This window comes from Haematobia irritans, chromosome 3, assembly GCF_050003625.1.
Source record: "Haematobia irritans isolate KBUSLIRL chromosome 3, ASM5000362v1, whole genome shotgun sequence".
In the NCBI taxonomy this organism is placed as follows: Eukaryota; Metazoa; Arthropoda; class Insecta; order Diptera; family Muscidae; genus Haematobia; species Haematobia irritans.
The window spans coordinates 50,047,935-50,067,719 of record NC_134399.1 but is presented as its reverse complement, the minus strand read 5'-3'; the positions used below and the strand labels follow the sequence as shown (position 1 = coordinate 50,067,719).

Sequence of the window (19,785 nt, the reverse complement as noted above, 5' to 3'; positions counted from 1 at the left end):
AACATAAACATACTAAACCCATCAAATCACTATGGACACACCTACGCAAAAACGCCTGCAAAAATCATTACTTGAAAGTGAATCAAAAAATCCTCGCACTTTTCTAGGAAATATTGATTCACCTTTCAAACTGATGCAAGCTATGGACAAACGATTCGATAAACTAACTGAAACGATCGAAGCTAAACTGATGACTATGTTGAATGAAAGTGAGAAACGAATTCTACCACAACTAGAAAAAAGTTAGACTCGATTAATGAGCAGTTAAGAGCAGTGACTGTAAGAGTCGACAAAATTGAAGCTGCGACAAAAGATGCTCTAATAGCCATGAGGCAAGAAATTAATAAGATTGAGACGGAACTCAAAGAGCAAAATAACAAATATAAAATACTTAAAACTGAATTAAAAGAGCAAAAGAACAATACGGTTGCATCTGATCTTCGTATTAGTGGAATACCTTTCTTGCAGAATGAAAATTTGCCTGAAATTTTTTACAATATATGCTGAACAATAAACACTCCAACGCCAGCTTACCAGTATGTATACAGGCTCCAAAACCAAAATAACAAACATAAAGATAATTCGCGTGATGCAGCAATCATTTTCAAGATGTGGTCTCCCTATGATAAGAATTTCTTTCTCAAATCATTATCGATCTACAGGAGGCAGAACAAGAATTTCAACTTCAAGCTTTCACATATTGGATTTATTTCAGATTTTACATTTTTTGTCAATGAAAGTTTAACTAAGCCGAACTACTTAATACTACAGGAAGCTGTACGACTAAAACGACAGAAACTATTACACAGTGCTTTTTCAATGCGTGGTTTCGTGTATGTTAAAAAACTGCTGATGGCCCTTCGATTCGGATTTTGGAAATGGATGACTTGAACAATAATATTTTTTTTGAACAAGAGGATGCTTTCCGAAACCAAAAACAAAATCCACATCAAATCCAAGCAGCTAATTAACATCATAATACATAAAATTTGTCACACAAATTTTTTTCTAGAATTGTCTTTATATTACATCAGTACTTATGTTAAACACTATTGCATAATAATTATTTTTTGTTTTTGAATCTTCTACGACTTTTTATCTTGAGCAAACACGGGATAACTGCATCTCTGACAAATACTTTCATCTGCATTACTTTATTTTTAAATCAGATCGTTCCTATGACACACAATGGTGACATAGGTTTAAGTTCCACAGAAGGTACAGCCAATATGATAAAGATTCTATGTAAACAGCGTAGAGGTATAAAAAATTGGCATCTGAATCCCCAAAGCTTGAGGAACAAAATGGATGAATTCCGTATAATCTTTGAAACTTCGGACGTTGACCTTGTTTGTGTTTCTGAGACATGGCTGAATTCAGATGTTAGACCATTTAGTATCACTTAAGGGATACCGAGTTTTTAGAGCTGACAGAGGGAGGCTGGGGGAGGTGTTGCCATTTATGTCAAGCATGGAATAAAATGTAGATTTATTAGTAGTTCTATGTGAATGGATATTAGCTCCGTTCGAGAACCCGATAATTTTTGATAATTATTACAAATGTTTACTGGAAGTCGTTCGTTTACATCAAAACGACAGCAAAAGAGAGCCGGAGAGAGACTACATTTGACAGCTATGCGATAGAGAAATTGTAAGTTTTTGCTAGAGATTTTTTTTCCAGTAAAATCTTGCAAACCATAGCATACGTTGCCAGCTGGTTATTGATAATAAACAAAGAACCAATACAATGTACATGTTCGGCAACTACGATTGGAAGTGAAATATACAAGATTCGTTTTTTGTTTTCAATGTTTTAGCAGGTGAAATTTTCATTGTGCAAATAGTTACTGGATACCGTTCGTGTACTTTTCAGCAATTTTAAGCAAAGAGTGTAAAATACACTCTTACTCTCTTGCTAGTTTTTACTGGTTATTTTTTACTGGAAAAGTACGCGAACAGACCTAATATCGAATATATATTTCTTGAGGTGACGAATGGTTCCTCCAATTTGCTGGTTGGATGTGTATATAGGCCAAACAATAGTATTTCCTTGGACGATTTTATGACGATTCTTGACTCTTTAACTGTTCGCTATGAAAATATAGTTATAGCTGGGGATTTTAATAGTAATGCTCTCATAGATTTCAGATTTGTTGATGCTATGCTATTGTGGGGCCCACTCTGTATTTAAATACTTTATGTTTAAATATTTGATTTTCACAAAGAGACTAGATTTTTATGTTCAAACAAATACCAATAAAGATATTATTAATTTTTTGATTTTTCCTTTAAACAAAAGTGAACTTTTAAATTCGCTCTCAAAAATACCTATAAATTGGTGACCCCGACATGTCGACGGAAGACAATGGAAGTTCCTCAAATGGAGGAGCAACTGGTTCAGCTCAACAAGCGAATTCAACACCTGAAATCGCAGCAACTACCACGGTTCAAAAATTACCACAATTTTGGACGGAGCAGCCTCAATTATGGTTCATACAAATTGAATCCATATTCCAAATATCCAGAATTACAAGGGATGAAATCAAATACTCCCATGTTGTTGCTAGTTTGGATTCTACTTATCTGAAGTTTATTGGTGATATTCTCATCTCGCCTCCACCTATCAACAAATACGAAGCCATTAAAACAAGGTTAATTAGTTCATTTGAAATTTCAGAGGAAGCGAAATTGAAAAAATTATTTAGCGGTTTAAGTATCGGCGATATGAAGCCATCTCATTTCTTGCAAACTATGAAGGCGCTCGCAACTGGTAATGATGTCAGCTCAAATGTGCTCAAAACGCTTTTTTTGGAGCAATTGCCGGAGAATATACGTTCAATTTTAGCAACGAGCAATTTGAACCTTGATCAATTAGCCCTACAAGCTGACAAAATTGTGGAAATAACGCACCCCCAAATAGCTAATGTCAGTCTCACTGATAAGTTTAGTCAACTCACCGCAAAAATCGAAGCTATAGACAGAAAACTCAACACATATGCAAAAGAAAGAAATGAACAGGCTGGGAAAAGAAACCATCGTCGCAGTCGCAGTAAGTCCCAAGGACGTAAAGACTGGTGTTGGTATCACAAAAAGTTTGACATAAAGGCTACCAAATGCGTCGCACCTTGCAACCATCCATCCGCAAAAAACTAAGTGCTATTTCGGGTCCAGCGGCCCCCGAAATACCAATAACTACAACATGCCGCTTATTAGTTAAGGACAACACAACCAAGCGTACATTTTTAATTGACACTGGTGCCGATATTTCGGTGATACCACCAATGTTAAAGAAACAAACGTCAATAAATAGTGCTTTTCCCATGAAATTGTACGCAGCAAATGGTACGGAAATTCGAACTTACGGTACTCAATTGCTACAAATTGATTTTGGAATGCGACGACCCTTCCCGTGGATATTTGTAGTAGCAGACGTAACGCATCCGATTGTGGGTTCAGATTTCCTCAAACATCACCATTTACTACCAGATCTAAAAAACCGCATTTTAGTTGACGGAAAGACGTTTTTCAAAACTCCGGTCAAAATTGATCGTTCACAAGTGCCAACGTTATTAAAATAGAGAGTTCTCCATATAAAGATTTCGTAAAAAAGTTTCCAGAAATCATAAGTGTGAATTCTTCACTGAAATGTAACAAGACAACAAGCGCTATACATTTCATCGAAACATCTGGAAGACCGGTTACAGCAAAAGCTCGAAGACTTGATCCTAAAAGATTGGAAATAGCCAAGAAAGAATTCCAATTCATGCTGGATCAAGGTATTATACAACCCTCAAAGAGCGAATGGGCTAATCCGTTACATATGGTGCCAAAATCTAACGGAGATTGGCGTCCTTGTGGAGATTATCGGTTTCTAAATAAAATAACTACTCCAGATAAGTATCCTATTCCATTTATAACTGATTTTACCCATAATGTTAGAGGATGTAAAGTTTTTTCAAAATTGCATCTCGTACGTGCCTACCATCAAATAAGAGTTAACACTGCCGATGTACCGAAAACGGCTATAATTACTCCATTTGGGCTGTATGAATTCTTGAAGATGCCTTTCGGATTGAGAAATGCAGCACAAACATTCCAAAGATATATGGATGAAGTTTGTCGTGGCCTCGCATTCGTTTTTGTGTACATTGACGATGTATTAATTGCGTCCAAAAACGAAGACGAACATATGAATCACCTCAAAATACTATTCGAACGTCTTAGACATCAGGGAATCCTTATCAATCCTGGCAAATGTACATTCGGCGTAGATAATATTGATTTCCTTGGTTTCAATATTTCATCAGAGGGTCTTAAACCTACCACATCAAAAGTTGAAACCATTATCCAATACCCAAAACCAAAAAATGTTATGGAACTCCGCAGATTTATGGGGATGTTAAATTTCTACCGCAAGTTCATGCCTAGCGCTGCAAAGTATCAGGCGCGACTTAACGATTGTTTAAAAGGAGCTGTAAAAAACGATAAAACTCCTATTGTTTGGAATGAAGATCTTGAAGCCGACTTCAAGGAATGCAAAAACCTACTATCAACCGCTACCATGCTATCTCATCCTCAATTTGAGGGAGAAATTTGTTTGAAAGTAGATGCTTCGAACACGGCAATCGGCGCAGCCTTAGAGCAATTCGAAAATGGTAATTGGAAACCATTGGGTTTTTTTTCTAAGAAACTTTCAAAAGCCGAGACAAAATATAGCACGTATGACCGAGAATTGTTAGCTGCTTATTCAGCCATCAAGTATTTCCGGCATCTATTGGAAGGTAACAAATTTGTTCTATACACGGATCATAAGCCTTTAATCTTTGCATTTAACCAAAAACCCGAAAAGGTTACATCAAGACAATTTCGCCATCTAGACTACATATCACAATTTACGACAGACATTCGTCACATATCTGGAAAATTCAATGTAGTCGCAGACGCTTTATCACGCATTGACGAAATCGTGCATATAAATTACGAGGCTATTGCGAAAGATCAAAAAATAGAGGATTTCCAAACCCTTGGTAACAAAACATCACTCAATTTTAAACTCTTGACAATACCAAACAGTAACATTTCTTTATATTGCGATGTTTCAACCAAACACGCAAGGCCGTATATTCCACTTCAATACCGCAAGATGATATTCAACAACATACACGGACTTTCCCATCCTGGTGTACGTTCAACTAAACGTTTGTTAACCCAGAAGTACATCTGGCCATCCATAAAAAAGGATTGTGCAAACTGGGTCAGAAATTGCAAAATTTGTCAAGCTTCAAAAATCAATAGGAACACAAAGTCTCAATACGGAGACTTTCCTGTAGAAACTCAACGATTTTCCACGATTCACATGGACATAGTCGGTCCATTACCACCTTCCGAAGAGTTTCAATACTTACTAACAATAATAGATCGTTTTACACGATGGATAGAGGTGATTCCGATGAAAAGAATAACGTCCGAGGAAGTTTGCAGAAAATTTTTCGAAGGTTGGGTATGTCGATTTGGTTGCCCACAAAGAATACAAACAGACAGAGGTAGACAATTCACTTCAAAGACATTTGCAGATATGATAAAAAAGATAGGCGCTGAACATCAAAAGACAACCGCGTATCATCCGCAAGCCAATGGAATGATTGAGCGTGTACATCGCACTTTGAAAACGGCACTCATATCGCAAGAAAACATACAGTGGACAAAAACATTAGCCACAGTACTACTTGGTATGAGGACAGCTTACAAAGAGGATCTGAAAACATCAGCAGCCGAACTAGTATATGGCGAAGTTTTACGCTTGCCGGGCGATTTCTTGAAAGAAAGTTCAGACTACAATGCAACTCCCTCAGAAGTTTTATCCTACCTTCAGCAGTCGTTTAACAATCTAAGACCGGTCCCCACCAGTAGACATACCAATCAAAAACCATTTGTCCACAAGGACTTAAATCAAACATCACATGTTTGGATAAAATCACAACCAACCAAACCGTTACAATTCAAATACACTGGTCCCTACAAGGTGCTTCAAAGGAATGACAAGTATTTCAAAGTCCAAATTGGCAGCAAAGAAGAAAACATTTCAATAGATAGATTGAAACCAGCGTTTATTGAAAAGGAAATAGCTGAACAGAGAATTAGCGTAACAAATACTTGTCCGTCTAAAATGGTGTCGTTTAAGTAAGCTTAAACTAAGAAGGGGGTAATGTGGGGCCCACTCTGTATTTAAATACTTTATGTTTAAATATTTGATTTTCACAAAGAGACTAGATTTTTATGTTCAAACAAATACCAATAAAGATATTATTAATTTTTTGATTTTTCCTTTAAACAAAAGTGAACTTTTAAATTCGCTCTCAAAAATACCTATACTATCATTAGGCCTCTTTTCTGTTAATAATACTACACCTACACATTATACTTCTACCAACGAGACCTTACTGGACCTTTACTTTGTTAGTGATTTATCGAATATACTATTGTATGATCAACTTTCAGTACCTTGCTTTTCATGTCATGGCCTTATTTTCCTGACATATGACTATCACTTGGATGTCAGAAAACATTTTATCAAGTTTCGTGATTTTAGGAATATTAATTACGATCGACTGAATGTAGAGTTTGACAGCATTGACTGGGGTTTGATTTATAGTATGGTATCGATCGATGACCAATTGACTTATCTTGAGGAAAATATAGTTAGGCTTTACGATATAGCGGTGCCTTTGAGAAGTAAGACCATATGCCCAAGAAATCGTCCTTGGTTTACACATCAAGTTGCAAATGCCTTAAGAGTAAGAGATGTTGCCTACAGGAGGTGGAAGAGATATAGAACTCCTGAATTACGCGGTGAGTACCGTAATGCAAGGAGGAAAGCTCATGATAAAGAAAGCTAAGTCTAAATACTATATGTCTAAATTTGGTGATGCCATTGGATCGAAACGGATATGGAGTTTGGTACGCGAGCTTGATGTCGGTGGAAAGGGCAATTATGTGGATGAAGAATCAATTGATGTTGACGATATTAACGAGAAATTTTTAGACATTCCCATGCGGGACGCTGATTCCTCCTTCTATGATATGACAACCGTTGCTTTCGATAATCGTTTTGAGTTCATTGGAGTAGATGAGATGCATGTCCAGGCAAGTGTCATGTCCATTAAATCTAACTCTATTGGTGCTGATGGTGTAGACCCAAAATTTGTCAGAATCATATTGCAAGCACTCCTCCCCTTTATTACCTTTATATTTAATAGGATAATAACTAATAGTTATTACCCAAGTAAGTGGAAGGTTGCTCGGATAGTTCCTGTACCAAAGACAAGTGGAGATTACAGACCCATAGCGATTCTTCCGTTCCTCTCAAAGGCTCTTGAGCGTGTTTTGAGGAACCAGATGGTTGAGTACTTGCGCAGAAATGCCATGTTAACGGTGGTGGTAAACAGGGGTGTTCCGCAAGGTTCTATATTGGGACCCTTGCTTTTCTCCCTATATTCTAATGATCTACCTATGCAAGTAAGGCACTGTCGGATGCGAATGTATGCAGATGATATTCAGTTATATATTGGGTGCGAACTGTCAACAATTGGTAGCTGTGAGGCATTATTGAATGAGGACCTGGAAAGGATATCAATGTGGGCATCGGCCAATTGCCTTACTATTAACCCAATGAAATCTAAGTGTTTGGTGATTAAAGGGCGAACAGTGAGGTCTAGGATTAATGTCGACATAAAAATAGATAATCAGACGATTGAGATAGTAGAGCGTGCCAGGAATCTTGGGGTAATATTAAACAGTACTCTGACGTGGTCCGATCACATTACTGCCATGTGTGGACGAGTCTATTCAATACTTCGGACACTATGGCGATCACAACATTGTACTCCTCTAAGAATAAGGGTTATCTTAGCCAAATCATTTTTGCCTATTATGCTATACGGTTGTGAACTTTTTGCTAAGTGCGATGCTTTAAGCATGCAGAGACTGAATAGGACGTACAATAGCATTACTCGCCACGTCTATGGCATACGAAGATATGATAGTATTTCAGCTTTCTCCGAATGTTTATATAATATGACTTTTCACAATCTTCTTAAGTTAAGAGTCCTTATTTTCCTGCATAGGATTATTTATAGTGGTCACCCTGTGCATTTATTTCAACGCTTGCGTTTCTCAAGATTTAATAGGGGAAAAAGATTAATTTTACTTCGTCATAGTTGTTTGGTCTCAGAGTGGCAATTTTTTATTAACTCCATCCATCTGTGGAACTCGCTTAGTCATAATATTCAATGTATAAATAACGCAGTTGATTTTAAGAATAATGTTATCTCGTTTTTGAGTAATAATTAAATTTGATTCTCTCTTTTTGTTTTCTATATTGTTTGCTTTCCAATTTTAAAATCTTAAAATAATGTTGATTTTGTATTTATGCAATATGTACCTTTATTTATACCTTTCCGTTATTTGTTATTAAAAATTTATTTTACTTTTTCTTCTTTTTGCTTTTATTTTCAAATTTAAATTTTAATATTTTTTCCCTTTACCTGTTATTATAAATTTTATTTTATTATTTTTTTATTTTTTTAATCGTTTTACTATTTTCAAATTTAAATCTTAATATTTTTCAGTCTGTGATTTATATATTGTTCAAATTCTAAACTTCCTTCAATTTAATATATTAATGTTATTTTGCTTATAGATTTTCTTTTGATTAAATAATTTAAGTTAACTTTACATTGTATTTATATAATATTTAATTGTACATTATGATCTTAAACTTCCCATGCTGGAATATGAGACCTTCGTGGTCCTGTGCATGGGAAAGCAAATAAAGAATAATAATAATACTTTTAAGCTTATTTTCATCTTGGCTAGTGCATTCACCATCTGGTAGATGTCGTGCAGGCATAAGGGATTATGGTCATATTACCGATAATTATAACAGTAAAACAAAAGGTGTTACTTTTACAATGAACGATTGGAAAACTAAGAAAACAAAAGATGTTTAGGAAAGTACTAGAAAATAAAGAAATGACTCTAACAAGTTATGACGTAATTTTATCGTTACAATTTGAAATTTAAATTAACGGAAACTAATTTAAATAAACTTATATCTAGAAATATCACATTCGTAACAATATTGTTCAAGTATTTACTCCAGCTTCCACTCTTTGAGAAACTCATGTTCTATATCAAGGAGTCCTGAGCTGAACGAACACAAATCTATTGATATAAAAATGCGCTATTTATACTAAATTGACAAAGATCTGTATATATAGTCATATATATTGGTCATCACATTTACATCATAAGGTGAGTACTAAGTTCGAGTTTAGCCGCTAAAGTGAAAACTAAATCAGTAAAAAAAGGCGTAAAATATGTATAATATTTGTTGCGTATTTCATTATAACTTGATGGGGAATAGCCCAAAGCAAATTTTCACTAGGTTTGTATTCCTTAAAATAGATTATTAAAGAAAGGTAATCGTGAAAAAATGGCGATTTTAGCGGCTAAACTCGAACTTAATACCCACCTATAGAAAAGAAAACTGCACAATTAAAGTAAACGAGTTGATTTTTTCATTTATTTTTAATAGAAACCCTTCAAGACTAATGTATTTTATTTAGCACCAAACTTAGATAATGTAAATCATTTCCCGAGTCAAATTTATCATTTATTATTTTTACATATTACGCAAATAATTAAAATATGAATTACACCCATAGAAAAATTATTACCATACGGGCTCAAATCGAAACCGTACGTTAGTGATAGTTAGTCAACCCCGTATGGTACAATATCAATACCGAATGGTACAGGCGGTACAAGCATGAAACTACCATTCGGTATTATGAAAGTACCAATATGATATTGAAAATAATACCTAAGCGGTACTATTATTTATACCATAAAGGTATTGATGTATAAACAGTGCGGTATTACCAAATAATACCAAAATGGGATTGGTTTAATAATATTTAGTTTAATAAAACACACGTAAATTGTCTTTGTTACGTACTTCATTTAATACATAACATACATACAAAAACCTAATCATTTCTCCCAATTCAGATCCATGTCGCAATTCAGGCACAGCATCCCTCAAGTCATTTCTCTATGCAAATTTTTTCTCCCAATTCTGCTACATGTCGCAATTCAGGCACTGCATCCCTCAAGTCGTCTGTTGTTGTATTTGGAAGGTTTTTGTATGTCAGTTGCGCATCTAATTATAGGATGATCGAATTAGAAAACATAAATAATGCTAAACAATATTATACTTACCTATACTTCGCATTATTCACTGAATTCATTTAATTTTCGTCATCTTATCCCAAACTATTGTTATTTACAAGCCACATGAAAAAAACTAAACTACCAAGGCGACCAATTACAATTGGTCGCAACGTCTACATATCATGTGTTACGGCGTTGTGATAGTCAATACCACAATAATACCGGATGTAAATTATTTGATACAAAGTGGTACCAAAATTAAAAGATAACGTGAATCAATTTATTAATACCAAACGGTAATGACCACATACCGCCTTTTTTCTACCAGCGTATGAATATCGGAATAAATTAGGAATTCTCCGACATTATCAGCATCCTGTATGCAATTGAGGCTGTAATATATTTGACAAAGTTTCTCCAGTCATGATCCCCTCTTCCATTACGATTTGTACAATTTCTTGCTCGGACAAGTATGTTTTACAAAAGAATTGAGTCCGCTGGCCTCTAAAAATTGGACAAACAGCTAAGAAATGGTAAAGTGTCTCTCTCTCCGAAAGGTTGCAAAGCGAACATTGATCATCTGCATTGCGATTATGTGAATTTAGATATATTAAGTCCACACGTGCCTTTAGAATCCATGTAATCTCTCAAGGTTGAAGAGTGTATAGATGGCTTTCTTCTTTTCCCGTTTCGATGTATAAAGCGTAATTTGGTGTACATTCTGGTAATCGTAGAACTAGTTTAAGGAAGAAGTGTTGAAGCTGGTCTACTTGTTCGAAATTTCCATATCCCCAAATTAGCCCCGTATGCCTTTACTGATCTACATGCAGCCGTGTACAAATTTTCCAAGGGAAATATCGTCCTTTCTCAAAAAGTTATTCCATGTGCACTTTATAGCACTTTTTGCATGGTTATTTCGAGTCTGCATATGTTTCGAAAATTTCATCTGTGGTGTTAGTATTACTCCTAAATACTTGTAGGTTATATTAAGGTTAGGTTAAAGTGGCAGCCCGATTAAGTTTCAGGCTCACTTAGACTATTCAGTCCATTGTGATACCACATTTAACTAAAAGTACCTATTACATATGGGCACCTCTAGTTTTAACCACTGAACCTTCATTATTATTTTCTTTTGTTGAACCAACCAGATTGTTCCAAAAACATTAACAGACTGCTCAAGTTAACGTTTTCCAGTTCCGCCAGTAATCTAAAGCTATATGCCCCTAAAATTCGCTTACGCCTTAAGACCGGTACTCTGTTCGGTTTTCGCGTTGAAACTCTATACAAAACCAAAAAGTGCGAAAAACTAGCAAAATTTTTTCAATTTGTGGTACTTTGTTTATTTCGAGTTGAAAAACTGACGTTTATAGCATTAAACATCTCACACAAGAGGTGTTTAATTGATTCCTTTTCCTCCGGATCATGATAGCTCATACAGTAGTCATTATAAAGGGTGATTCTTTTGAGGTTAGGATTTTCATGCATTAGTATTTGACAGATCACGTGGGATTTCAGACATGGTGTCAAAGAGAAAGATGCTCAGTATGCTTTGACATTTCATCATGAATAGACTTACTAACGAGCCACAACGTCGAATTTTCAGTGAATGGGCCCTAGAAAAGTTGGCAGAAAATCCGCTTTTTTATCGACAAATTTTGTTCAGCGATGAGGCTCATTTCTGGTTGAATGGCTACGTAAATAAGCAAAATTGCCGCATTTGGAGTGAAGAGCAACCAGAAGCCGTTCAAGAACTGCCCATGCATCCCGAAAAATGCACTGTTTGGTGTGGTTTGTACGCTGGTGGAATCATTGGACCGTATTTTTTCAAAGATGCTGTTGGACGCAACGTTACGGTGAATGGCGATCGCTATCGTTCGATGCTAACAAACTTTTTGTTGCCAAAAATGGAAGAACTGAACTTGGTTGACATGTGGTTTCAACAAGATGGCGCTACATGCCACACAGCTCGCGATTCTATGGCCATTTTGAGGGAAAACTTCGGAGAACAATTCATCTCAAGAAATGGACCGGTAAGTTGGCCACCAATATCATGCGATTTGACGCCTTTAGACTATTTTTTGTGGGGCTACGTCAAGTCTAAAGTCTACAGAAATAAGCCAGCAACTATTCCAGCTTTGGAAGACAACATTTCCGAAGAAATTCGGGCTATTCCGGCCGAAATGCTCGAAAAAGTTGCCCAAAATTGGACTTTCCGAATGGACCACCTAAGACGCAGCCGCGGTCAACATTTAAATGAAATTATCTTCAAAAAGTAAATGTCATGGACCAATCTAACGTTTCAAATAAAGAACCGATGAGATTTTGCAAATTTTATGCGTTTTTTTTTAAAAAGAAGTTATCAAGCTCTTAACAAATCACCCTTTACTTCACACCAATAGTTTTTGCAAATTCGCCTATCAGGCAGCGACCCGTTATAGCAGATATCAGAAGTGATATCTGACGTCTTGAGAACACTAGCATATCTAGTGTGCGGTTCAAGTTTAAATGGGGCCATATTTGCATGGTGTCGTTACAACCCTCGCATTCTCCCATCGAACATTTGCCATCATGACAGCCTTCTCACGCAGTAAGAGCTTGCAGGTAGCCAAAGACATACCAACAGATTCTAGTCCCCTGTAATATGTAAGGTAGTTTCTAACCTTGCTAACTCATCCATTTCGCAGTTACCCGGTATGTTCCTATGGCCAGGCACCCATATTAGGTGAATATTGTACTGCTCAGCCATCTTTTTTGGAACCAACATTTTTTGGAACATTACTTCTCAGCCAATTCGTCACCTCTCTTATTGCTAATATTTCAGCCTGAAAAACACCACAGCGAGAACTTTCGATGCAGATTTACAGTTGGTCCCGTTGTCGGTATAAATTTCATTTGGTATCCCTCTGCGAACCATGAAATTGCGTATGCACATAATACATTAACTGTTATCTAAGCTAAGTGCAATTTTGAGATGTAGAGCTCGAATGGTGAGGCACGTGAATTGTACACCCCATCTCTTTTCTTTTATGCGCTTTACAGACTATCAGTTATTCCGGACGGAATGTCGGTGTTTGTAAAGAATCTTACAGTGTGTCAGATCGATACGACTTGTCGGCGATGACTAAATAATCGGTAAATGTGTTATCGATCCCATAAACATGTCGCAGTATCGATTGTGCCTTCGGACTTATCTTATAATGTGCACAATATATAGGATATGTTCGACACGAGCACTGTCGTCCGTAATAACTGATAATCTGTAAAGCGCATTATGTACCGAAGTAGTAAATGCCCACGTAAGTGATTGGCCTCTCAAAACTTGCTAGCTCGAAGGTTGAAACGTTGATATTTGTGGCGTCATAGGTGAGCGGATGCATTTTTACAAGAAGAGAACCAACCAGATTGTTCCAACAACATTAGCAGACTAAAGCTATATGCCCCCAAAATTCGCTTACGCCTTACACAAAATGCAGGACGGCAAATGTTCGATGGGTTGAGTATATCGTATCAGTAGTTGCGCAAAATGTGATTTATCAGCGATAATTAATAGGATACCTTTCTTCATAGCTACATGCATTCTTTAGGCGTCCTCCTACACGTGGCAAACCCAATTTGTCTAGGTTAGGTTAGGTTAGGTTAGGTGGCAGCCCGATGTATCAGGCTCACTTAGCCCAATAAACTCAAACGTTTGAAAAATGCTAAATTTCAACAATTTTTCAAACATTTTTTCAAATGATTAGGGTAATATTCACGTTGAGAAATTGTTGAGAAAATCGCGTTCTCAACAAAAAACAGACATTACCCTCAACAGTGAAATTCAACACATTAGCAATAATATCTCAAGTGTTATCCTCAAATTGAAATGCATCGCTACTCAATAATTTGTCAAACAATTTTCGATGCGAGTCAAATTCAAAATTAACATCGTTGCAAATACTTTTCAACCTAAATTTGTATGAATGATATCCCCACTTCAAATTGAAAGTCAAAGCCAAAATTCTATGAATTTTGTATAATTTATTCATTTTCATCAAAATAAAATATATAATAATAGACTACACTACATAATACACTACAATACCAATTGATAAATAATAATCTTATTAAACATATCAACAAATAAGAACAAAAAAAAAAACAAACAAACAACAAAACTTTAAATATCTTAAACATTATTAGTAAACACTTTTGCATTAATAATTCGATTTCCTTCCTTTTGGTGTCATAAAACAACATTAAAATTTGCGGGCAATTTGAAATTAGGAACGTACTGGACCGCGTGTTAGAATTGATTTCCAGCAGAAGGAATTCACAAAATATCCATTTTAAACTGATAATAGCATATGAATTAAACTGACGATGTGAAGCACATTTTCATCCAGTAGTTGTTAATTTCAACAATTTGTTGTTTTTAACAATTTTAATTGGTTGCACTTGTAATGTTTCTGGAAACGTTTTCTTGTCGATAAGCCACTCATTTTTCATTGGTCAGCTTCTTACAGCCTGTTTCTGTATGTCGAACTATCGATCGACTAAAATGCATAGAAACAGCTGATGTTTAGTTATAAATTCAGCTGTTTGTTTCCATTTCAGTCGATTGGTTCAGTCGCTCGTTCGACATACAGAAACAGGCTGTTAATGTTTGAATGAATGTAGCATCCAAAGATTTTAGTTTTCTGCAAACAGATTTAAATTTAGTGACTTCTCTAATGCGCTTTACAGACTATCAGTTATTCCGGACGGAATGTCGGTGTTTGTAAAGAATCTTACAATGTGTCGGATCGATACGACTTGTCGGCGATGACTAAATAATCGGTAAATGTGTTATCGATCCCATAAACATGCAGCAGTATCGATTATGTCTTCGGACTTAACTTATAATGTGCACAATATATGGGATATGTTCGGCACACACAACGAAAAACTTGTCAAAAATTATACTATAAAAGCATACAATTTACCTAATTTACTAGTATGAAATACGACTTTAGAAGTTTTTTCGGCAAGGGATACAGAGATGAACTGCTAAAATTGTCACAATAATGTTATTGGTAAATCATACCAAAAATTGGCAAACTTTACAAATTTTTAACTCGGTTATTTGAGAAAGCATTTTCAGGCAGAAATTAAAAAAAATAATTAAATAATGTTTATATAATATGACTTTTCACAATCTTCTTAAGTTAAGAGTCCTTATTTTCCTGCATAGGATTATTTATAGTGGTCACCCTGTGCATTTATTTCAACGCTTGCGTTTCTCAAGATTTAATAGGGGAAAAAGATTAATTTTACTTCGTCATAGTTGTTTGGTCTCAGAGTGGCAATTTTTTATTAACTCCATCCATCTGTGGAACTCGCTTAGTCATAATATTCAATGTATAAATAACGCAGTTGATTTTAAGAATAATGTTATCTCGTTTTTGAGTAATAATTAAATTTGATTCTCTCTTTTTGTTTTCTATATTGTTTGCTTTCCAATTTTAAAATCTTAAAATAATGTTGATTTTGTATTTATGCAATATGTACCTTTATTTATACCTTTCCGTTATTTGTTATTAAAAATTTATTTTACTTTTTCTTCTTTTTGCTTTTATTTTCAAATTTAAATTTTAATATTTTTTCCCTTTACCTGTTATTATAAATTTTATTTTATTATTTTTTTATTTTTTTAATCGTTTTACTATTTTCAAATTTAAATCTTAATATTTTTCAGTCTGTGATTTATATATTGTTCAAATTCTAAACTTCCTTCAATTTAATATATTAATGTTATTTTGCTTATAGATTTTCTTTTGATTAAATAATTTAAGTTAACTTTACATTGTATTTATATAATATTTAATTGTACATTATGATCTTAAACTTCCCATGCTGGAATATGAGACCTTCGTGGTCCTGTGCATGGGAAAGCAAATAAAGAATAATAATAATACTTTTAAGCTTATTTTCATCTTGGCTAGTGCATTCACCATCTGGTAGATGTCGTGCAGGCATAAGGGATTATGGTCATATTACCGATAATTATAACAGTAAAACAAAAGGTGTTACTTTTACAATGAACGATTGGAAAACTAAGAAAACAAAAGATGTTTAGGAAAGTACTAGAAAATAAAGAAATGACTCTAACAAGTTATGACGTAATTTTATCGTTACAATTTGAAATTTAAATTAACGGAAACTAATTTAAATAAACTTATATCTAGAAATATCACATTCGTAACAATATTGTTCAAGTATTTACTCCAGCTTCCACTCTTTGAGAAACTCATGTTCTATATCAAGGAGTCCTGAGCTGAACGAACACAAATCTATTGATATAAAAATGCGCTATTTATACTAAATTGACAAAGATCTGTATATATAGTCATATATATTGGTCATCACATTTACATCATAAGGTGAGTACTAAGTTCGAGTTTAGCCGCTAAAGTGAAAACTAAATCAGTAAAAAAAGGCGTAAAATATGTATAATATTTGTTGCGTATTTCATTATAACTTGATGGGGAATAGCCCAAAGCAAATTTTCACTAGGTTTGTATTCCTTAAAATAGATTATTAAAGAAAGGTAATCGTGAAAAAATGGCGATTTTAGCGGCTAAACTCGAACTTAATACCCACCTATAGAAAAGAAAACTGCACAATTAAAGTAAACGAGTTGATTTTTTCATTTATTTTTAATAGAAACCCTTCAAGACTAATGTATTTTATTTAGCACCAAACTTAGATAATGTAAATCATTTCCCGAGTCAAATTTATCATTTATTATTTTTACATATTACGCAAATAATTAAAATATGAATTACACCCATAGAAAAATTATTACCATACGGGCTCAAATCGAAACCGTACGTTAGTGATAGTTAGTCAACCCCGTATGGTACAATATCAATACCGAATGGTACAGGCGGTACAAGCATGAAACTACCATTCGGTATTATGAAAGTACCAATATGATATTGAAAATAATACCTAAGCGGTACTATTATTTATACCATAAAGGTATTGATGTATAAACAGTGCGGTATTACCAAATAATACCAAAATGGGATTGGTTTAATAATATTTAGTTTAATAAAACACACGTAAATTGTCTTTGTTACGTACTTCATTTAATACATAACATACATACAAAAACCTAATCATTTCTCCCAATTCAGATCCATGTCGCAATTCAGGCACAGCATCCCTCAAGTCATTTCTCTATGCAAATTTTTTCTCCCAATTCTGCTCCATGTCGCAATTCAGGCACTGCATCCCTCAAGTCGTCTGTTGTTGTATTTGGAAGGTTTTTGTATGTCAGTTGCGCATCTAATTATAGGATGATCGAATTAGAAAACATAAATAATGCTAAACAATATTATACTTACCTATACTTCGCATTATTCACTGAATTCATTTAATTTTCGTCATCTTATCCCAAACTATTGTTATTTACAAGCCACATGAAAAAAACTAAACTACCAAGGCGACCAATTACAATTGGTCGCAACGTCTACATATCATGTGTTACGGCGTTGTGATAGTCAATACCACAATAATACCGGATGTAAATTATTTGATACAAAGTGGTACCAAAATTAAAAGATAACGTGAATCAATTTATTAATACCAAACGGTAATGACCACATACCGCCTTTTTTCTACCAGCGTATGAATATCGGAATAAATTAGGAATTCTCCGACATTATCAGCATCCTGTATGCAATTGAGGCTGTAATATATTTGACAAAGTTTCTCCAGTCATGATCCCCTCTTCCATTACGATTTGTACAATTTCTTGCTCGGACAAGTATGTTTTACAAAAGAATTGAGTCCGCTGGCCTCTAAAAATTGGACAAACAGCTAAGAAATGGTAAAGTGTCTCTCTCTCCGAAAGGTTGCAAAGCGAACATTGATCATCTGCATTGCGATTATGTGAATTTAGATATATTAAGTCCACACGTGCCTTTAGAATCCATGTAATCTCTCAAGGTTGAAGAGTGTATAGATGGCTTTCTTCTTTTCCCGTTTCGATGTATAAAGCGTAATTTGGTGTACATTCTGGTAATCGTAGAACTAGTTTAAGGAAGAAGTGTTGAAGCTGGTCTACTTGTTCGAAATTTCCATATCCCCAAATTAGAGCCCCGTATGCCTTTACTGATCTACATGCAGCCGTGTACAAATTTTCCAAGGGAAATATCGTCCTTTCTCAAAAAGTTATTCCATGTGCACTTTATAGCACTTTTTGCATGGTTATTTCGAGTCTGCATATGTTTCGAAAATTTCATCTGTGGTGTTAGTATTACTCCTAAATACTTGTAGGTTATATTAAGGTTAGGTTAAAGTGGCAGCCCGATTAAGTTTCAGGCTCACTTAGACTATTCAGTCCATTGTGATACCACATTTAACTAAAAGTACCTATTACATATGGGCACCTCTAGTTTTAACCACTGAACCTTCATTATTATTTTCTTTTGTTGAACCAACCAGATTGTTCCAAAAACATTAACAGACTGCTCAAGTTAACGTTTTCCAGTTCCGCCAGTAATCTAAAGCTATATGCCCCTAAAATTCGCTTACGCCTTAAGACCGGTACTCTGTTCGGTTTTCGCGTTGAAACTCTATACAAAACCAAAAAGTGCGAAAAACTAGCAAAATTTTTTCAATTTGTGGTACTTTGTTTATTTCGAGTTGAAAAACTGACGTTTATAGCATTAAACACCTCACACAAGAGGTGTTTAATTGATTCCTTTTCCTCCGGATCATGATAGCTCATACAGTAGTCATTATAAAGGGTGATTCTTTTGAGGTTAGGATTTTCATGCATTAGTATTTGACAGATCACGTGGGATTTCAGACATGGTGTCAAAGAGAAAGATGCTCAGTATGCTTTGACATTTCATCATGAATAGACTTACTAACGAGCCACAACGTCGAATTTTCAGTGAATGGGCCCTAGAAAAGTTGGCAGAAAATCCGCTTTTTTATCGACAAATTTTGTTCAGCGATGAGGCTCATTTCTGGTTGAATGGCTACGTAAATAAGCAAAATTGCCGCATTTGGAGTGAAGAGCAACCAGAAGCCGTTCAAGAACTGCCCATGCATCCCGAAAAATGCACTGTTTGGTGTGGTTTGTACGCTGGTGGAATCATTGGACCGTATTTTTTCAAAGATGCTGTTGGACGCAACGTTACGGTGAATGGCGATCGCTATCGTTCGATGCTAACAAACTTTTTGTTGCCAAAAATGGAAGAACTGAACTTGGTTGACATGTGGTTTCAACAAGATGGCGCTACATGCCACACAGCTCGCGATTCTATGGCCATTTTGAGGGAAAACTTCGGAGAACAATTCATCTCAAGAAATGGACCGGTAAGTTGGCCACCAATATCATGCGATTTGACGCCTTTAGACTATTTTTTGTGGGGCTACGTCAAGTCTAAAGTCTACAGAAATAAGCCAGCAACTATTCCAGCTTTGGAAGACAACATTTCCGAAGAAATTCGGGCTATTCCGGCCGAAATGCTCGAAAAAGTTGCCCAAAATTGGACTTTCCGAATGGACCACCTAAGAC

At 35.2% G+C, this 19,785-nt stretch overlaps 1 long non-coding RNA gene across 1 annotated transcript; it reads right to left on the bottom strand.

Moving 5' to 3' along the window:
• Positions 1–16,295: 16,295 nt before the first annotated feature.
• Positions 16,296–17,685, bottom strand: LOC142230217 (uncharacterized). The gene is made up of 2 exons (XR_012720606.1): positions 17,600–17,685; positions 16,296–17,540 (listed from the first exon to the last, which is right to left on the bottom strand). It is a non-coding gene; the product is annotated as an uncharacterized LOC142230217 (long non-coding RNA).
• Between the last annotated feature and the right edge of the window lie 2,100 nt (positions 17,686–19,785).